General features: G+C 46.9%; 1 protein-coding gene across 1 annotated transcript in view; it reads left to right on the top strand.

Moving 5' to 3' along the window:
• Positions 1–3213: 3213 nt before the first annotated feature.
• The window catches only part of LOC143287594 (cationic amino acid transporter 4-like), a 48756-nt gene continuing 39388 nt past the window's right edge, over positions 3214–12581 (top strand). The window contains exons 1-2 of the mRNA XM_076595703.1: positions 3214–3332; positions 3507–3711. The gene's annotated coding sequence lies outside the window, so the exon portion shown is untranslated. The remainder of the gene's footprint in view (positions 3333–3506; positions 3712–12581) is intronic.

The following is a 12581-nucleotide window of genomic DNA, read 5'->3' as shown; positions in this document are numbered from 1 at the left end:
GTTTGTTGTTTTTGTTAAGGGTGGGTGCATTACATTTCTTGTTTCGTTGTCACGTTTATGATGATATGCGTCAAAATGTGTTGATTTTAAAGTAAGTTTGCAAAGAGTGGAGACCTTTTTGGAGTGCTTAACAAAAATCTGAAGACTTGAGAAGTAATCTGTCGATATGAATTACCTTCCACGAAGCCCCCCCCACCCTCCCACCCCCCCCAAAAAAAAAAAATACTGACTGTTGTTTATAGGCAAAATCATAATATGTGCAGACAACTTCGTATGGATATCTCTGTTCCTTTAACATGTTATCGTAATCACTTCACAGCACACTACTTTGAAAAGACGGCCGAGTTGCAGTTACATTAACAATTTCAATGATAATTATTGTTCGGTTTTGGAGATTGTTTTTCATTTTTATTATTGATGTTACACGCTGTTCCATGTTCCCCCGTTGTATTATTATTAGCGCTGTAGAGTTATTCTCATAATAAATATTTGAGAGTTCAGAGAATTCAGTGTTTTTTTCGCGCTCTCTCTGCCTCTGTCTGTCTCACGACTGTCTGTCTGCCTCTCTTTCTCTCTCTCTCTCTCTCTCTCTTTCTCTCTCTTTCTCTCTCTCACGCACGCACACACACACACACACACACACACACGCACGCATACACACACACAATACGCACGCACACACACACACACGTACACACACAGAGAGAGATGTAGAGAACGTTCCATTGATCGTTACCATTTATTTTGCAACACAAAGTTCAAGTTTGCCTTTTTTATTTTTCCCCTTCCATTGTTGAGAGAAAAAAAAAGTCCATTAACTGTAGGGGTGGTGTTTTTTTTTTGTTTTGTTTTGTTTTTTGTTTGGGTTTGTTTTTGGTTGTTGTTTTTTTTGGTTGGTTGGGGATTTTTTTTTTGGGGGGGGGGGGGGGGGGGGTTGGGGGGGGGGGGGGAGGTTGCTCTGGTTTTCTTTTTGCAGACTTCCGAGACAGCCAAGAAGATGGTAACAACAACCTAGCCATGACAACATGTATCTACTTCACTAAAAACTACGAAAGCCCCAACACTTGACACACACACACACACACACACACACACACACACACACCAGTGCTGTAATACAAGTCCATGTCATGCCGTAACGTAATAACTCGCCGCCTGTACAAGGCCTATAACTACTGTCGGTCATGTCACTAACATTTTCCGCAACTGACATAACCCGCACACTACACCAGCACAGCAGCAACTGGAGCGCAGCGTTGTTGTAAAAGGCCCCCTGACATTTCCAAGCCCGTCGCGTGCTGTCGACATTTTGAGGCACTGACATACTTTCGAGGTTTGTCAAGTTTCTATTGTGGAGAGGGAGGAGAGGGGGAAGGGGTGGGTGGGGGTGTGGGGGCGGGGGCGGGGTTTGTGGTGGGGAAACTTTTACAGTGGTCCGGTGTAACAACCCTAAACTACCCCCCCCCCCCCCACCTCCCCCTGCCCGGGTGTCATCATTCTGGGATAGCCTCGAATCCTGATCCCCGGGGTCTTTTGTGACCAGTCAAGATCGACACCCCCACCCCACCCACCCCGAGGCCTCCACCGCCTCCTCCCTTATTTTCACCCCCACCCGCACCCCCAACTCACCTCCTTTCCATTATAACTTTACAACAACAAAAATAATAATAATAACGTGGGGGAGTTCTACATTGATAGCCTGTCTGGATTCTTGTTATCCAGACTTCAGAGAGTCCAAAACCATTTGTATTTGTATTTCTTTTTATCACATCAGATTTCTCTGTGTGAAATTCGGGCTGCTCTCCCCAGGGAGAGCGCGTCGCTACACTACAGCGCCACCCATTTTTTTTGTATTTTTTCCTGCGTGTAGTTTTATTTGTTTTTCCTATCGAAGTGGATTTTTCTACAGAATTTTGCCAGGAACAACCCTTTTGTTGCCGTGGGTTCTTTTACATGCGCTAACTGCATGCTGCACACGGGACCTCGGTTTATCGTCTCATCCGAATGACTAGCGTCCAGACCACCACTCAAGGTCTAGTGGAGGGGGAGAAAATATCGGCGGCTGAACCGTGATTCAAACCAGCGCACTCAAATTCTCTCGCTTCTAAGGCGGACGCGTTACCTCTAGGCCATCACTCCACTATGCACGGCTTATCTTCCGCTCTCCCAAATCTGCTCATATCACTCATCTTCTGCATTCCCTCCACTGGCTACCTATTGAGAAAAGAATAGATTACAAACTCTCTCTCCTGTGCTACATATTTATGATTGGCATGTCTCTTACTTTTCTGAGCTTCTGCATTACTACTTTTCATCTCGCCGGCTCCGGTCATCAGGTGCAGTGATGACCGTCTCTTAAAAATTCCCTCCTACAGAACCAGATCATATGGAAAACGCACTTTCTCTTTCCAGGCTTCTTCCGCATGGAACTCACTCCCGTTTCCTGTCCGTCATGCTGTTTCTTGCCCTTCTTTCAAAACATCTTGAAAACTCATTTATTTCCAGCCATTCAAATCAGTAAATAACTCCTTGTCTTCACTTTTATGTTTTAGCCAAGTTTTTACTTCTACTTTTTTACTATTTTAAACGTACACATGTTCATATGCGCGTGTGTGTGTATCTACGTCTTGTGTAGAGTGGGTGTGGATTTGTGGGTTGCAGTTGGAGCAGGAGAATTTGTGCATGCGGGTGTATTCGTGTGTTTTTAGTATGCATACACCAGCCCAGGGCTTTTGTTTCATTGGATTGGGCGTATCAAAATGTCCTTTTTTATTTGTTTATTTATTTTATCATTCTAACTGCACTAAATTTACCACCGGGGCTTATTTCAAGCTTCGATCCTTGCTTGGGTGTGTGCGTGTATGTGTGTGTGTGTGTGGGGGGGGGGGGGGGGAGGGGATGCGGGGGAGGGGGGTTAACATTCAACTATTGGGGTTCATCTGTGATTAGCTGAAGTTCACCATCCGGGATTCAGTCCAGGATCTGTATTCTAAACATTCCCAGGGGTTAGTTAATACGCGGAGCCAGCCAGCCAGCCAGAGTTGATCCCCAGGGCACAAAAAAACAAGAGGGGGCACGAATAAGCAGCTACACCGGATTTTTAGTGCTGTGGGACAGCGTTGTGGTGTTGGTGGTGATCGAGTGATCACTGTGGCAGTGGGTGTTTGTTTTCTTTTCTTTTTGGGTTAGTTTCGGTTTTTATGTCCTTTTGTATGTATCCGGCATGAGTCTTTTGTGTTCAGTGGCGTCTGTGTGCTTATATCGTTTTGTTTACTTTGTTGTTTTATTCAGGAAGTTTGTGAGATTCCCGACTCAGTGATCGACGGTTTAAGGTCTATCATCTGTTTGGTGTGTGCATTTATTCACAGATAGCTATCTTCTCAGGCGCACACGTTTGGGTCAGGGAAAGCTATCCCAATTTTGTTTGTATCTGTACGGACACGGGAATATATATATATATATATATATATATATATATTGTTGTTGTTGTTTATGATCGCGAACAGGTTCGGTTATACACAAAGATACCATAGAGTTTTCGTTCTTTCGCTGAAAAGTAGAACGAAGTTGTTCTTGCTGGTGTTGCAATGATGTTTTGGAAAGACCCCTGTGTGTTTCTGAAAACAGCCGTGCCGAACTTATGTTGACAGTTGTACAAACATCGGGATTAACAAGTTCGGAAGTTTGCGACGATCCGGAGAAAGTGTGAAAGTAAGTGTCGGTATTTGTGTTTTATGTCTGTGTGTGAGGGTGGTGAGAGATGGGAGGGGTGGGGTGGGAGTGGGGGGTTGGAGGGAGTAACAGTGGAAGAGGGGGGGAGGGGGTCGCGGGGTGGGGGCCGGGGGGAAGGGGGGGGAGCGCACCCATGCGTGTGTGTGTTCTTGAGTGTGCGTGGCGTGTATGTGTGGTTTCGTGTCATTAAGTGTGTGTGATCCGTGTGTGAATGAATTTGTGTCTGTCTGTTTGTCTGCCTGTGTGTGCGTTCGTGTGCGCGAAGCGTGAGTTTGTTCGGACTTGTTTATTTCTAAACATCTGCATGATTATGATGATTTCGAAAAAGAGCAGAGATAGAGATATCATTGTAATGTAAAGGAGTGTGAAATGCTGGAGTGTGTGTGCGCGCGAGCGCGCGCGCGCTCGTGTGTGTGTGTGTAAACAGATACACGGTCTTGAGTATGTCCAAAGCTTAGTGGGTTCAATCATTATTTTTCCTTTGCAGGTAACTGCGTGTGTGTGTTTGTGTTTGACGTGTTTTTGCACAGCGCTTTGATGATCTCCGTGTTAGAGAGGAAAACACTCGACAATATCCATTATCATCATCATCATCATCATCATCATCATCAACATCATCAATACTATTGTTATTATCATCATCAACATCATCAATACTATTGTTATTATCAGCATCACCATTCCTTCTTCATCTTCATCTTCTTCTTCTTCTTCTTCTTCTTATTATTATTATTATTATTGCCATTATTACCACTCTTATTGTTATTATCATCATCATCATCACCACTCTTCTTCTTCCCCTTTTTCTACTTGTTACTAGTTCTATTATTATCATTTATTATTATTATTATTATTATTATCATCATCATTATTATTATAGTAATTACGGAGAAAGAGAATCATTCCAGTCATGAGTGATGTACACGCATTGTCATACTCTGCACTTACACATACCGTGGAACGTCACAAGTTAATGACACAGCAATGCCGGGCAAAGTGGCGGTTCTCTTCTGTCAGCGATGTCTGATTGAACCTAGTCTGCTAATTCGGTTTTAATTATACAAATTCAATACATGTGTGTGTGTGTGTGTGTGTGTGTGTGTGTGTGTGTGTGACAGAGACAGAAATGGAAACAGAGAGCGCAGCTGGTTAAGTATTCCATTGCACATATTCAAGAGATGCACTGTGAAGCAGCTAGACAGGTAGATAGATAAATGGGCAGATGGACAGACATGCAGACAGAGAAATAGGTCAGATAACAGACAGACAAACACACGGACAGAAAAGGCGTGTTTGGTTTTGTTAGGTATTCACACGCACACGCACACACACACACACACGCGCGCGCACACACACACACACACACAAACACACACACACACAAACACACCCACACACACACAAACACACACACACACACACAAACACACACACACACAAACAAACACACACACACACGCACACACACACAAACACACCCACACACACACACACACACACACACACACACACACACACACAAACACACACACACACACACCCACACACACACAAACACACACACACACACACACACACACACACATTGTTTTCTCCTCAAGCCACAGATCCGGTAAACCAGATAATTATCACCCCCCCGTGTGGTGTTACCTGACCCATGGTGTAACAGCTGGAGTTTACCCACTTACTTGTTTCGCTCTTGGCTTTACCGGTGTAACCACCTCGAACTGCCCTCTGTCTGGATTTTACCTCCGGGGGGGGGGGGGGGGGGGGGGGGGGGGGGGGAGAGAGTAGGGGGGGGGGGGGGGGGGGGGGGTGAGGGGGTTGTCAAGATCGCCCACACCCCCATACCCCCTCCACTCCCCTCCCCTCCCCCTACCCCCAACCCCACATCTGTTGAAAATTACCCTCTGGGGTCATTTGTGGTTTGTCAAAATCCCCCCACCCCCCCCCCACCCCACACACACACACCCCATCTCTTATCTGTTTGAAATTACCCTCTGGGGTCATTTGTATTTTGTCAAGATCGCCAACCTCCCCTTACCATCTCTTCCAACACCCCGTCCCCCCCCCCCCCCACACACACACCCCATCTCTTATCTGTTTGAAATTACCCTCTGGGGTCATTTGTATTTTGTCAAGATCGCCAACCTCCCCTTACCATCTCTTCCAACACCCCGTCCCCCACCCCCCACCCCCCCACACACACCCTCCCCTCTTATCTGTTGAAAATTACCCTCTGGGGTCGTTTGTAGTTTGTCAAGATCGCCACCCCTACCTTACCCCCTCCCACAACCCCCCCCCCCCCCCCCCTATCTGTTGAAAATTACCCTCTGGGGTTATTTGTGGTTTGTCAAGATCGCCAACCCCCCCTTACCCCCTCTGCCCTCCCCCCCCCCCCCCCCCCCCATCTATTAAAAAATTACCCTCTGAGGTCCTCTGTAGTTTGTCAAGATCGCCAACCCCCCCTTACCATCTCTCCCCCCTCCCCTCTGGGGTCATTTTCAGATGAAAATGACCTTTTGCTACGGGTGTAATCAAGCTATAAAGAAAAAGAAGGGGGGTAGTTGTGGACTAATCTTTACTGACCACCTGCCTCCCCGCTCTCTATTACAAACTTCACGGAAGAAAAGAAAGGTAAGGAGGTGTCCCATTTGGACAGCCTGCATTGAAACTCCTCTCCACTGTACAATGTGGCAAAAAGTCCAGAACGTGCGCAGGTTTGGGCAACCTCGTACTGATACAACACCACATTGGAGCGCTCGATTCTTGACCCGAGTCTCCCGGGTCCCAAGCCTATCGCACCTGGTGGTTTAAGGGTGGATTTAGCCTATCGCACCTGGTGGTTTAAGAGTGGATTAAGCCTATCGCACCTGGTGGTTTAAGAGTGGATTAAGCCTATCGCACCTGGTGGTTTAAGGGTGGATTTAGCCTATCGCACCTGGTGGTTTAAGGTGGATTTAGCCTATCGCACCTGGTGGTTTAAGGGTGGATTTTTTTCCCAATCTCCCAGGTTAACATTATGTGCAAAAAAAATTGTCCATCTGAAGAAAAACACAAGATAATTTTGACTGATGTGACACCTGATGCGTAGTCCTATTTTTGTGTGTATGTGTGTGTTATGTTGTACTTTTCGTGTAATTGAAGAGGTTGAAAGAAAGGAGAAGGGAAAAACTGAAAAAAGAAGAGAAAGGGAGAGAAGAAGAGAGAAAAGAAAAAAAGGAAGATTGATTCTAAGTTTGGTACATATAATTGTATGATTTGTACGGCTTCCTTCCATATTAATGTCTCTTTTTTTTTCTTTTTTTCTTTTTTGTCTTTTTTTTTTTAACAAGCCCCAAATCCGTAAATCAAAAGTTGTATATATTCCATAAATGCTACTGATTATTATGACATAGTTATTATGGAGTGCCGCCATATATTGGGTTGATTATTTCCATGTTGTTTAGTTGATTTGTGTAATTTATATACAAAATAAAACGGTGGTCCATCAAAAGGCAGGAACTCGCTGAAGTAACAGGGGGATGTGCGCACGAGCGTCTAAACACAGGAACTCAACGCAAGTACTGAATGAGTAATTCAACACATCTAAAGACAGGAACACGAGTACAGTAGGTAGGATACAATACATTTAAACACATGAATTACAACGAGGGGGGGGGGGACTACACATTTTAACACAGGAACACAAGATAAGCAAGGGGCAAAACTACACATTTTAACACAGGAACACAAGAACAGGATGGTCCAAAACTACACATTTTAACACAGGAACACAAGATCAGCAAGGGGCAAAACTACACATTTTAACACAGGAACACAAGATCAGCAAGGAGCAAAACTACACATTTTAACACAGGAACACAAGAACAGGATGGGCCAAAACTACACATTTTAACACAGGAACACAAGAACAGGATGGGGCAAAACTACACATTTTAACACAGGAACACAAGATCAGCAAGGGGCAAAACTACACATTTTAACACAGGAACACAAGAACAGGATGGGGCAAAACTACACATTTTAACACAGGAACACAAGATCAGCAAGGGGCAAAACTACACATTTTAACACAGGAACACAAGAACAGGATGGGGCAAAACTACACATTTTAACACAGGAACACAAGATCAGCAAGGGGCAAAACTACACATTTTAACACAGGAACACAAGAACAGGATGGGGCAAAACTACACATTTTAACACAGGAACACAAGATCAGCAAGGGGCAAAACTACACATTTTAACACAGGAACACAAGATCAGCAAGGGGCAAAACTACACATTTTAACACAGGAACACAAGAACAGGATGGGGCAAAACTACACGTTTTAACACAGGAACACAAGAACAGGATGGGGCATTGTGTTTGTGTGTGTGTGTGTATGTGTGTGTGCCGTGTGTATATGTGTACGTGTGTGTGTATGTGTTGTGTGTGTCTGTGCGTGTGTGTGCGTGTGTGTGTGGCGTATACTGATAAGTGTACGCACGCTTTAACCCATAGACTGCTGAAGGATTATTACTTTCGTAAGCTGAAATAGAAGTTACAAGTCAAGGATGCTGCTCACGATGATATTATATATTTGAACTCCTTCCTTTTTTTTTTCCTTTTTTTTCATACGATACTGTGACAGCTGGTGGCTGCAGTCAAACCATTGACCTGCACTCTACTTTACATCTCAGTGAATCATGCATACGTTATTTTTCGTATTCACCTCCTCCTCCTCCTCCTCCTCCTCCTCCTCCTCCTCCTCCTCTTCTTCTTCTTCTTCTTCTTCTTCTTCTTCTTCTTCTTCTTCTTCTTCTTCTTCTCCACACACTCCTGCTCCTCCTCCTCTTCCTCCATATGTTCCTTCTTCTCCTGCTCCATGTTCTTTCTCGTCTTCCTTTCCTCCACTTTCTGTTCCCTTCTCTTCCTTCTATTCTTCTTGTCCTGCACACACACACACACACACACACACACACACACACACACACACACACACACACACACACACACACACAGACAGACAGAGACAGAGCAATAACAACAACCGGAAATAAGCCCAGAAAAGGAAGAACAAGAACAAGAAGCGTAAGTCCACGGAGAAGAAAGGTGAAGAAAAATGGAAATGAAGCCCCATGATGAACGAAATACTCACATCATCACAGCCACCCAAGGACAGTCAGTGGTCGTCCTCCAAAACGATTGACTGTGAGGGGAGGGGCGAGGGGGAGGGCGGGGGGCAAGGAGGAGGGGGCGGGGGGAGGGGGGCGGGGCACCACTGAAGTTAGAAACACATTCACAAATGTTACATAACGTAATGCTCTTTCCTCTGTGCTGTTTCTCCTAATTATCTGGAACAACCTTCCATCCATATCATGATGGAGTCTCCCGTCGGTCCGACGGATGAGTAGGCAGGCAGGCAGGCTTATCTGTCGGTGTGTGTCTTCATATGGGAAGACGAGGCCGATTCTGGATGCGCAGCACTTCCCACAGGTGTTGCAAGGGAAAACGTTTCCAGAAGTTGAGCCCTGCTTACTTCGGTCACGCTTCTCCTTAACTCACTCAGTACGGCCAGTCCTCTCTTCTCCTGTACGCAGACCCCTCGGATGTCCAGTGGGTGTCTGAATGACCCAACCTTTAGCTTCCGTCGTCAGAATTGTGGTATTCTTTGTCAACATTCACGTCTTCAGTATAAGAGCCTACCTCTTGCAATATTTTGATGGTGGTAATTAGGGTGAAACGCTGTTAACGTCGTCTCTTTCGCCGTTCGTATGGAGAGAGTTAATGGCCAGCGTTCTCTTGTTTTCAAACGTCTTTATGCCACTAGAGCACATCCTCCTCCAGCGAGAGCGGTCAAGGGCATCAGTTTCCCAGGAAGCGATGTCTATGTCAGAGGCTTTGAGGTTTGTCTTCAAGGTGTCCTTGAAGCGCTTGCAGAGTCTTCCAAGTTTGCGGTGGCCTTCCTTCAGCTGGCCATACAAAAGCATCTTCGGGATCCCGCTGTCTGTCAAGCGGACAGCGTGTCCTGTCCAGCGTAGCTGGCATGGATCAGCAGGCTTTCGATGCTGGGCAGGCCGCTTCTCTCTAGGACCTGGAGGTTGGAGACCCTGTCTTGCCACTTTACGCCGAGGATGTTTCGTAGGCATCTCTGGTGAAACTGCTCAAGTTGTTGAATGTGAACAACCTGGAACAACCTTCCATCCATATCGTATCGTTATCCCTTCAAACTTTGTCTCTGCCTTTCGATTCAAATTCAAAATTCAGATTCAAAAAATCTACATGGAAATTAACGTGTGTGCAATCACAGGCTCGTTGTAGACACCAACATAAAAATGAAGATATGTACCATTCAATACACTAAAACTCACAGAAGATGACTAAAACAAAACAACCTCTTAGAGACCTGTGTATACGCAAGCAGAATAATCAAACATGCACGTTAAAGATTCTGTAACCATTTATCAGCGTTCGGTGGGTTTATGGAAAACAAGAACATACCCGGCACGCACATCTCCGAAAACGGAGTATGGCTGCCTACATGGTGGGGTAGGGATGGGGGGTAAAAACGGTCCTGCATGTAAAAGCCCACTCGTGTGCATACTACGAGTGAACGTGGGTGTTTCAGCCCACGAAGGAAGAAGAAGAAGAGAGAAAGGGCGCTTTACAGGTGTATAATATTATTATGATTATCATTATGATGATTATCATTAATAGTAGTAATAGTACTAGTAGTAGAAGTACATCTACGAACAAATTCCCCTCAACGTGGTTGTCGTGAAACGCAATTTTCATTCCTACGAACGTTCTGCACCCTCTGCGTGTGTGTGTGTGTGTGTGTGTGTGTGTGGTTCGAATCACACCGGCAGTCGGCAGTATTGTCTCCCCTCCACTACTAAACTTTGAGTGGTGGTCTGGACGCTAGTCATTCGGATGAGACGATAAACCGAGGTCCCGTGTGCATCACGCATTTAGCGCACGTAAAAAAAAAAACCCAAAAAGACACGGCAACAAAAGGGTTGTCCCTGGCAAAAATTATGTAGAAAAATCTACTTCCATAGCAAAACAAATAAAATTTGCAGGCAGAAAAAAAAAATTTGAATGTAAAAAAAAAAAAAAAAAAAAAGGGTGGCGCTGTCAGTGGGAACAGCTGCCCGAATTTCACACAGAAATCTGTTGTGACAAAAAGAGTAATACAAATATGTCCGCAGTATGTATATATTTATAAATACACAAACACGCGCACACACACACACACACACACACACACACACACACACACATATATATATATATATATATATATACATATATATATATGCATATATATATATATATATATATATACTACGCACATCTTCTTAAACTGCTAAGAAACCGTGGAGAAACCCCCTACCCCTGTGCTTGGCAAGACAGCACACTGAGCACAGTCACAGAGTAGGACGATCGATAAAATGGAATCAATACACGGCACTCCCCCCCCCCCCCCCCCCCCCCCCCCCCCACCCCCCCACCCCAGGCGGGCGGGCGGCACACAGTGGCAGCGCACGCGCTCGCTTTGGCGTGCCGTCATGGAAACGAGACCACCACCACCACCACCCCCTTCCCCTTCCCCTTCCCTTTTGTTCACTTCCTCGTTCCTCCACTGGAATCCTGTCTTTCGACTGGTTGTGTTTCTTATCGTTGTGCGTGTGCCACCACCACCACCACCACCAGTCGGTCTGCCTGCCTGCCTGCCACCACGCCTCTGAAGACGTTGGTGGGGGTGATGGGGTGGTGGTGAGGGGTACGACGGGGTCGGGGTTGGGGGTGGGGGTGGGGGGTGGATTGCGAGATAGAGAGAGAGAGAGGGGGGGGGGGTTAGGGATAGGGGGTATCAATTTAAAGGAGAGCGGGAGGGTGCAGATGATGTTAATTAAGACCTCTGGTTTTTCGTAGCAGCTGTTGGGGAATTTGTCGAACATGACTCCCCCCCAACCCCCCACCCCCCACGCCCCACCCTCACCCCCACCACCATACCACCCCGACGGAGCCCTCCCCCACCCACCCCCACTCGACCCCCTAACCCTTCACACCCTTTCCTCCCCCCCCCCTCACCCTCCCCTTCACCTTCACCTTCCATCACCACCATCACCACCACTGTCACCTCCACACCCTTTACTCCTCCCCACACTCCCCCTCCCCCTCTCCTTCACCTTCACCTTCCATCACCACCATCACCACCACCAGTCACCTCACACCCTTTCCTCCTCCCCACACTCCCCCTCCCCCTCTCCTTCACCATCACCTTCCATCACCACCATCACCACCACTGTCACCTCCACACCCTTTACTCCTCCCCACACTCCCCCTCCCCCTCTTCTTCACCATCACCTTCCATCACCACCATCACCATCACCATCACCTTCACACCCTTTCCTCCCTCCCCTCCTCCTCACCTTCACCTTCATCTTCCATCACCATCACCGTCACCTCCACACCCTTTCCTCCCCCCCTCCCCCTCCCCTTCATCTTCATCTTCCATCACCATCACCCTCACCCTCACCTCCACACCCTCCCACCCTCCCCCTCCTCCTCCCTTCACCTCCATCTTCCATCACCACCACCCTCACCTCCACACCCTTTCCTCCCCCCCTCCTTCTCCCCCTCACCTTCATCTTCCAGCACCATCACCATCACCCTCACCTCCACACCCTCCCACCCTCCCCCTCCTCCTCCCTTCACCTCCATCTTCCATCACCACCACCCTCACCTCCACACCCTTCCCCCCTCCCCCCCTCCCCCTCCCCTTCACCTTCATCTTCCATCACCATCACCCTCACCTCCACACCCTCTACTCCCCCCTCTCTCCCCCCCCCCCCCC

This window comes from Babylonia areolata, chromosome 11 (assembly GCF_041734735.1).
Source record: "Babylonia areolata isolate BAREFJ2019XMU chromosome 11, ASM4173473v1, whole genome shotgun sequence".
Lineage (NCBI taxonomy): Eukaryota > Metazoa > Mollusca > Gastropoda > Neogastropoda > Buccinidae > Babylonia > Babylonia areolata.
This window is presented reverse-complemented; position numbering and strand designations above follow the sequence as displayed.